The sequence below is a fragment of the Arachis duranensis genome, chromosome 6, assembly GCF_000817695.3.
Source record: "Arachis duranensis cultivar V14167 chromosome 6, aradu.V14167.gnm2.J7QH, whole genome shotgun sequence".
In the NCBI taxonomy this organism is placed as follows: Eukaryota; Viridiplantae; Streptophyta; class Magnoliopsida; order Fabales; family Fabaceae; genus Arachis; species Arachis duranensis.
In genome coordinates this window covers 26,680,500-26,688,363 of record NC_029777.3, presented here as the reverse complement: position 1 = coordinate 26,688,363, position 7,864 = coordinate 26,680,500, and the positions used below count along the sequence as shown (strand labels likewise).

The following is a 7,864-nucleotide window of genomic DNA, read 5'->3' as shown; positions in this document are numbered from 1 at the left end:
AGTATCTTCATGCGCTTATCAGAAATTCCCACCAATGAATTACATAAGTATCTCTATCTTTATTTTATGCTTTATTTATCTTTATATTCGAAAACCATTATAACCAGTAGAATCCGCCTGACTGAGATTTACAAGATGACCATAGCTTGCTTCATACCAACAATATCCGTGGGATCGACCCTTACTCACGTAAGGTTTATTACTTGGATGACCCAGTGCACTTGCTGGTTAGTTGTGCGAAGTTGTGAAGAATGTGTGTGAACCATGGTATTGTGCACCAAGTTTTTGGAGCCGTTGCCAGAAATTGTTCGAGTTGTGAAAAGTATGAGTCACAATTTTGCCTATCAAGTTTTTAGCGCCGTGGCCGGGGATTGTTCGAGTTTGGACAACTGACGATTCATCTTGTTGCTCAGATTAGGTAATTTTCTTTTCAAAAAGTTTTCAAAAATCTTTCAAAATTTTTTTATTTGTCTAAACATAAAAAATCTCTAAGTTTGGTGTCTTGCATGTTTTTCTATTCTTGAAAAATTTTTCAAAAATAAGTTCTTGATGTTCATCATGATCTTCAAAGTGTTCTTGGTGTTCATCTTGACATTCATAGTGTTCTTGCATGCATCATGTGTTTTGATTCATAATTTTTATGTTTTGAGTCATTTAGTTGTTTTTCTATCTCTTCATTAAATTCAAAAAAATAAAAAAAATATCTTTTCGTTATTTTCCTCATAATTTTCGAAATCTTTGGGTTGACTTTGTCAAAAATTTTTAAAATAAGTTGTTTCATGTTAGTCAAGTCAAGATTTCAATTTTAAAAATCTTATCTTTTCAAAACTTTTTCAAAAATCAAATCCTTTTCATTTTTCTTTTATATTTTCGAAAATTTTTTAAAATTGATTTTCAAAATCTTTTTCTTATCTTTATTTCATATTTTTCGAAACTTTACTAACAATTAATGTGATTGATTAAAAAATTTGAAGTTTATTACTTTCTTGTTAAGAAAGGTTCAATCTTTAAATTCTAGAATCATATCTTTTAGTTTCTTGTTAGTCAAGTAACCAATTTTAATTTTAAAAATCAAATTTTTTTAATTTTTTTCAAATCTTTTTCAAGATAAATTTCGATCATATCTTTTTGATCATATCCTTTTCAATCATATCTTTTTCAAAATCAATTTAAAAATCTTTTCTAACTTCTTATCTTTTTCAAAACCACCTAACTATTTTTCTCTCTCTAATTTTCGAAAATTCCTCACCCTTTTTCAAAATTCTTTTAATTAACTAATTATTTTAAATTTTAATTTTATTCTTTTTTATAAATTTGAATTTAATTAATAATTAAAATAAAAACAAAAATATTCTTCTTCTCTTTTCTTCTAATTTTCTTCTTCTACTCACATAAGGGAATCTCTATACTGTGACATAGATGATTCCTCTTCTTTTCTGTTCTCTTCTTTTTCATATGAGCAAGAGCAAGGACAAGAACAAGAACATTCTTGTTGAAGCAGATCCTGAACCTGAAAGGACTCTAAGGAGGAAGCTAAGGGAAGCTAAAGCACAACCCTCTGGAGAGGACTTGATAGAAACATTCGTAAAAGAAGAAGACATGGCAGCCGAAAATAACAACAATGCCAACAATGCAAGGATGATGCTTGGTGATTATACTACACCTACTTCCAATTTTTATGGAAGAAGCATCTCAATCCCTGCCATTAGAGCAAATAATTTTGAGCTGAAGCCTCAATTAGTTGTTCTAATGCAACAGAACTGCAAGTTTCATGGACTTCCATCAAAGATCCCTATCAGTTTTTAACTGAGTTCTTACAGATCTGTGATATTGTTAAGACTAATGGAGTAGATCCTGAAGTTTACAGGCTCATGCTTTTCCTTTTTGCTGTAAGAGACAGAGCTAGAACATGGTTGGACTCACAACCTAAAGATAGCCTGGACTCTTGGGATAAGCTGGTCACGGCCTTCTTGGCCAAGTTTTTTCCTCCTCAAAAGCTAAGCAAGCTTAGAGTGGATGTTCAGACTTTCAGGTAAAAAGATGGTGAATCCTTCTATGAAGCTTGGGAAAGATACAAGCAGTTGACCAAAAAGTGTCCTTCTGACATGCTTTCAGAGTGGACCATTTTGGATATATTCTATGATGGTCTATCTGAGTTCTCTAAGATGTCACTGGACCATTCTGCAGGTAGATCCATTCACCTAAAGAAAATGCCTGCAGAAGCTCAAGAACTCATTGACATGGTTACAAATAACCAATTCATGTACACCTCTGAGAGGAATCCTGTGAGTAATGGGACGCCTCAGAAGAAGGGAGTTCTTGAAATTGATGCTCTGAATGCCATACTGGCTCAGAACAAAATATTGACCCAACAAGTCAATATGATATCTCAAAGTATGAATGGATTGTAAAATGCATCCAACAATACTAAAGAAGCATCTTCTGAAGAAGAAGCTTATGAACCTGAGAACCCTGCAATGGCAGAGGTAAATTATATGGGTGAAGCCTTTGGCAACACCTATAACCCTTCAAGGAGAAATCATCTGAATTTTTCATGGGAGGATCCATAGAAGCAAGGCTTCAATAATAACAATGGTGGAAGAAACAGGTTTAGCAATAGCAAACCTTTTCCATCATCATCTCAACAACAGACAGAGAATTATGAGCAGAATCCTTCTAGCTTGGCAAACTTAGTCTCTGGTCTATCTAAGGCCACTCTCAGTTTTATGACTGAAACAAGGTCCTCCATTAGAAACCTGGAGGCACAAGTGGGTCAGCTGAATAAGAAAATCACTGAAACTCCTCCTAGTACTCTCCCAAGCAATACATAAGAGAATCCAAAAAGAGAGTGCAAGGCCATTGATATAATCAAAATGGTCGAATCCAAAGAGGAAGGGGAGGACGTGAATCCCAATGAGGAAGACCTCATGGGACGTCCTCTAGACAGAAAGGAGTTCCCTATTGAGGACCTAAAGGAATCTGAGGTTCATATAGAGACCATAGAGATTCCATTAAACTTTCTTCTGCCATTCATGAGCTCTGAGAACTATTCTTCCTCTGAAGAGGATGAAGAAGTAACTGAAGAGCAAGTTGCTCAATATCTAGGAGCCATCATGAAGTTGAATGCCAAGTTGTTTGGTAATGAGACTTGGAAAGATGAACCTCCCTTGCTCATTGATGAACTAAATACATGGGTTTAGCAAACTTTACCTCAAAAGAAAGAAGATCCTGGTAAATTCTTAATACCCTGTACCATAGGCACCATGACCTTTGAGAAGGCTCTGTGTGACCTGGGGTCAGGTATAAATCTTATGCCACTCTTTGTAATGGAGAAACTGGGGATCTTTGAGGTACAAGCCGTAAGAATCTCATTAGAGATGGCAGACAAGTCAATAAAACAAGTTTATGGATTGGTAGAGGACGTGTTAGTGAAGGTTAAAGGCCTTTACATCCCTGCTGATTTCATAATCCTAGACACTGGGAAGGATGAGAATGAATGCATCATCCTTGGAAGACCCTTCCTAACCACAGCAGGAGCTGTGATTGATGTTAACAGAGGAGAGCTAGTCCTTCAATTGAATAGGGACTACCTTGTGATTAAAGCTCAAGGATCTTTCTCAACAAACATGGAGAGGAAGCATGAAAAGCTTCTCTCAATACAGAGTCAAACAAAGCCCCCACAATCAAACTCTAAGTTTGGTGTTGGGAGGCCACAACCAAACTCTAAGTTTGGTGTTGAGAAGCCCCCACATTCAAACTCTATGTTTGGTGTTGGGAGGCCCTCATCATGCTTTGAACATCTGTGAAGCTCCATGAGAGCTCACAATCAAGCTATTGACATTAAAGAAGCGCTTATTGGGAGGCAACCCAATTTTTACTTATATATATTTCTATTGTTCTTTTATGTTTTATTAGGTTTATGATTATGTGGAGTCACAAAACAATTGCAAAAATTAAAAACAGAATAAAAAATAGTAGAAGAAAAAGCACACCCTGGAGGAAGAGCTGTCTGGCGTTTAAACGCCAGAAACAAGCATCTGTCTGGCGTTTAACACCAGAAACAAGCACCAAGCTGGCGTTTAATGCCAGAAACAAGCATCAGGTTGGCGTTAAACGCCAGAAACAGGCTACATTTGGGTGTTTAACACCAGAAACAAGCTGCAGTCTGGCGTTAAACGCTAGGATTGCATACAGAGGACGTTTTACACGCCTAAAAGGTGCAGGGATGAAAAACTCTTTACACCTCAAGATCTGTGGACCCCACAGGATCACCTCAACATCTGTGGACCCCATAGGATCCCCACCTATCCCACTTCTCTCTTATTCACATAATCCAATAACACTATGCCCTTCACCAATCACATCAATCTCTCTTCCCCATTACCCCTTCACCAATCACATTCATCCACTCTTCCCCATAAACCCCACCTACCTTCAAATTCAAAATCTCTTTTCCACACAAACCCACCCTAAATGACCGAACCCAAACCCCTCTCCCTCCACTATATAAACCCATCCATCCTTCTTCATTTTCACACAACACAACCCTTTCTTCTCCCCCTTGGCCGAAACCCAAACCTCTCTCCCTCTCCTCCATATCTTCTTCTTCTTCTATTCTTTCTTTTTTTGCTCGAGGGCAAGCAACATTCTAAGTTTGGTGTGGTAAAAGCATAGCTTTTTTATTTTTCTATAACCATTGATGGCACCTAAGGCCAGAGAAACCTCAAGAAAGATGAAAGGGAAGGCAATTGCTTCCACCTCTGAGTCATGGGAGATGGAGAGATTCATCTCAAAAGCCCATCAAGACCACTTCTATGAAGTTGTGGCCAAGAAAAAGGTGATCCCTGAGGTCCCTTTTAAGCTCAAAAAGGGCGAATATCTGGAGATCCGATAAGAGATTAGAAGAAGAGGATGGGAAGTTCTCTCCAATCCTATTCAACAAGTCAGAATCTTAACGGTTCAAGAGTTCTATGCAAACACATGGATCACTAAGAACCATGATCAAAGCATGAACCCAAACCCAAAGAATTGGCTTGCAATGGTTCAGAGAAAATGCGTAGATTTCAGTCCGGAGAACGTAAGGTTGTCGTTCAACTTGCCTATGATGCAAGAAGACGCACGCCCCTACACTAGAAGGGTCAACTTTGATCAAAGGTTGGACCAAGTCCTCATGGACATATGTGTGGAAGGAGCTCAATGGAAAAGAGACTCAAAAGGCAAGCCAGTTCAATTGAGAAGACTGGACCTTAAGCCTGTGGCTAGAGGATGGTTTGAGTTCATCCAACGCTCCATCATCCCCACTAGCAACCGATCCGAAGTAACTATGGATCGGGCCATCATGATCCATAGCATCATGATTGGAGAGGAAGTAGAAGTTCATGAAGTCATCTCTCTAGAACTCTACAAAGTAGGCGAAAAGCCTTCTACCTTGGCAAGGCTAGCCTTTCCTCACCTAATTTGCTATCTATGCAACTTAGATAGAGTTGTCATAGAAGAAGACATCCTCATTGAAGAGGACAAGCCCATCACTAAGAAGAGGATTGAGCAAACAAGAGAGCCCATTCATGGATCTCAAGAGACGCATGAGGAAGCTCATCATCAAGAAATCCCTGAGATGCCTCAAGGGATGCATTTTCCTCCAAACAACTATTGGGAATAATTCAACACTTCTCTAGAAGGATTGAGTCATAACATGAACCAATTAAGGGTGGAACACCAAGAGCACTCCATCATTCTCAATGAGATTAGATAAGATCAAAGAGCTATGAGGGAGGAGCAACAAAGGCAAGGAAGAGACATAGAGGAGCTCAAGAACACCATTGGTTCTTCAAGAAGAAGGTGCCACCCTCACTAAGGTGGACTCATTCCTTAACTTCCTTGTTCTTATCTCTCTGTTTTTCAGTTTTATGCTTTATGTTTGTCTATGTTTTGAGTCTTTACTACATGATCATTAGTATTTAGTAACTATGTCTTAAGGCTATGAATAATTCCACGAATCCTTCACCTTTCTTAAATGAAAAATGTTTTTAATACAAAAGAATAAGAAGTACATGAGTTTCGAATTCATCTTTGAAATTAGTTTAATTATATTGATGTGGTGACAATACTTTTTGTTTTCTGAATGAATGCTTGAACAGTGCATACTTTTTATCTTGTTATTTATGAATGTTAAAATTGTTAGCTCTTGAAAGAATGATGAAAAAGAGAAATGATATTGATGATCTGAAAAATCATAAAATTGATTCTTGAAGTAAGAAAAAGCAGTGAAAAAAAAGAAGAGAAAAAATGGTGAAAATAAAAAAAAAGAAAGAAAGAGAAAAAGCAAGCAGAAAAAGCCAATAGCCCTTAAAACTAAAAGGAAAGGGTAAAAAGGATCCAAGGCTTTGAGCATCAATGGATAGGAGGGCCTAAAGGAATAAAATCCTGGCCTAAGCGGCTGAATCAAGCTGTCCTTAATCATGTGCTTGTGGCATGCAGGTCCAAGTGAAAAGCTTGAGATTGAGTGGTTAAAGTCATGATCCAAAGCAAAAAGAGTGTGCTTAAGAACCATGGACACCTCTAAATGGGGACTTTAGCAAAGCTGAGTCAGAATCTGAAAAGGTTCACCCAATCATGTGTCTGTGGCATTTATGTATCCGGTGGTAATACTGAAAAACAAAGTGCTTAGGGCCACAACCAAGACTCATAAAAGTAGCTGTGTTCAAGAATCAACATACTTAACTAGGAGAATCAATAACACTATCTGAACTCTGAGTTCCTATTGATGCCAATCATTCTAAACTTCTAAGGATAAAGTGAGATGCCAAAACTGTTCAGAAGCAAAAAGCTACAAGTCATGCTCATCTAATTAGAACTAATATTCATTGATATTTTAGGATTTATAGTGTATTCTCTTCTTTTTATCCTATTTGAATTTCAGTTGCTTGGGGACAAGCAACAATTTAAGTTTGCTGTTGTGATGAGCGGATAATTTATACGCTTTTTGGCATTGTTTTTAGGTAGTTTTTAGTAGGATCTAGCTACTTTTAGGGATATTTTTTTATTAGTTTTTATGTAAAATTCACATTTCAGAACTTTACTATGAGTTTGTGTGTTTTTCTGTGATTTCAAGTATTTTCTGGCTGAAACTGAGGGACCTGAGCAAAAATCTGAGAGGAGGCTGAAAAAGGACTACAGATGCTGTTGGATTCTGACCTCCTTGCACTCGAAATGGATTTTCTGGAGCTATGGAGCTCCAAATGGAGCAATATTAATATCTTTGGAAAGTAGACATCCAGGGATTTCCAGCAATATATAATAGTTCATACTTTATTCGAGTTTAGACAACGCAAACTGGCGTTCAACACTAGCTCCATGCTGCATTCTGGAGTAAAACGCCAGAAACACATCACAAACCAGAGTTAAACACCAAAAACACATTACAATTTGACGTTTAACTCCAAGGAAGGCCTCTACACGTGAAAGCTTCAATGCTCAGCCCAAGCACACACCAAGTGGACCCCGGAAGTGGATTTCTGCATCATTCACTTATCTCTATAACCCTAGTAACTAGTTTAGTATAAATAGGACTTTTCACTATTGTACTAGGGAGCTGGGAGTTAAGTTTTATGCTATCTTAGACTCTGATGGGGGCTGCCATTCGGCCATGCCTGGACCATTATCACTTATGTATTTTCAATGGTGGAGTTTCTACACACCATAGATTAAGGCGTGGAGCTCTGCTGCACCTCGAGTATTAATGCAAAGTACTATTGTTCTTCTATTCAATTCACGCTTATTCTTATTCTAAGATATCCATTCGCACCCAAGAACCTGATGAATGTGATGATTATGTGACGCTCATCACCATTCTCACTTATGAACA

The 7,864-nt window shown here is 37.7% G+C and overlaps 1 non-coding gene across 1 annotated transcript; it reads right to left on the bottom strand.

The window, feature by feature from the left end:
* Nucleotides 1–2,003: 2,003 nt before the first annotated feature.
* Nucleotides 2,004–2,111, bottom strand: LOC127740326 (small nucleolar RNA R71). Its single transcript, XR_008001005.1, has one exon. It is a non-coding gene; the product is annotated as a small nucleolar RNA R71 (small nucleolar RNA).
* Nucleotides 2,112–7,864: the final 5,753 nt, after the last annotated feature.